Genomic DNA, 1,508 nt, shown 5'->3' on the forward strand with positions numbered 1-1,508 from the left:
TGAGGATGTAGACATAGGTGTGCCAAGATACCCATGGAACAAATAGAACTTTCATACAAATGGGTGCTCTAGACACACGTCAAAAATGAAACTTAAAATATACTTATGAAAAGTAATTTTAAATAAAAAAATAATAATAATGAAATCAGTAATCCTTGCATCTCATCATTATTTTTGCTTTAGTATTTGATTAAAATCTGAATTGCAAGTATTGATCAATTTTGTGATATAAAAAATACTTTTGGAAATATAATCAAATCACTTCATTTTATAGTATGCTTTACTCACTATTGGATAAGTTGCTAAATGATTAATCAATTTATTAAGAATAACTCTATGAATTCTCTATATGCTTGATTGAGAGTTTTTATCCATGGCATTATTGTTTATTGATCATAGATATGATAATGTGTACTTGGTATGCTTTTGAATATATGCACTATGAATACCAAGATTAAAGAAACCATCTTTGGCATATAAAATCAACTCATGCTAGTATGTACTTAATCTCAAAAGACCTTGCCATTGCCTTACTTAGATTATCTTCTGAAAGGTCAAAGTTTGCTATGCATGTTAACTAAGGAAACAAACAAGAATCAATTTCTAAATCTAAAGATGTTGTTTCCATCACTAAGTTTTCAAAAGCTTACATTGGATTTGTTCTTGGCAAATAAAATTGAAATATTTTCTGTATTTGCTAAATCTTGTAAAAGTGTTTCAAATGATAAAGGTTTCCAAACTGTGAAGGTATCATGGCACAGTGTTGAAAACCAAAATCCTGATAAAGTTTATACAGAAATTAATTATTTCAGCACCAAGGACACCTTAAGTAAAATAGGGTTAATAGAATTCTTGAAGAAATGAAAAAGACAATTGTGTATGATAGTCATCTACTTAAATAATTTTTAAAAGCTATCATCACTGCTTGTCATACATATGATTTCTATTAGATCTATTTTTTGATGAAAACTCCTTTTGATCTTCTGAAAAATGGAAAATGAACCATTGCATATCTTTCATATTTTTCAGTCATACACGTTATGCTTGATATGTTCTTTTGAAAATAATGCCAAATCTGATAAAGATACTTCTATCTTTGGATATCATTCATCAAGCAATGCATATAGAATATTCAATGAAAAGATCCTAGTTGTAGAAATATCAATTCATTTTATTCTTTATGAGACTAATGATCTTTCATCAAGTCACTAAAATCAGATTATATGTGTATATGTTAATCTTTTTGCTTGCATATAACAATCTAAAACTAAAACACCTTAAGAAGAATGAGCAAGATTATAATTGGTCAAGTTAAACTAAATCATTTTTTAAAAGAGAGAGAATTTGAAATCTTGCCGATAAAATCGGAAAACTTGTTAATAATTAGAACCAAATTGAATTTTCAGAAATGCACTTAATGAAGAAAAATTGGTGACTACTAAAAGATTCAATCAAGAAAAGATGAATTAGATCTTGATGAAATCCTTGCATGATTAGAAGTAAAGATC

Source organism: Phoenix dactylifera, unplaced genomic scaffold (genome assembly GCF_009389715.1).
Source record: "Phoenix dactylifera cultivar Barhee BC4 unplaced genomic scaffold, palm_55x_up_171113_PBpolish2nd_filt_p 000826F, whole genome shotgun sequence".
In the NCBI taxonomy this organism is placed as follows: Eukaryota; Viridiplantae; Streptophyta; class Magnoliopsida; order Arecales; family Arecaceae; genus Phoenix; species Phoenix dactylifera.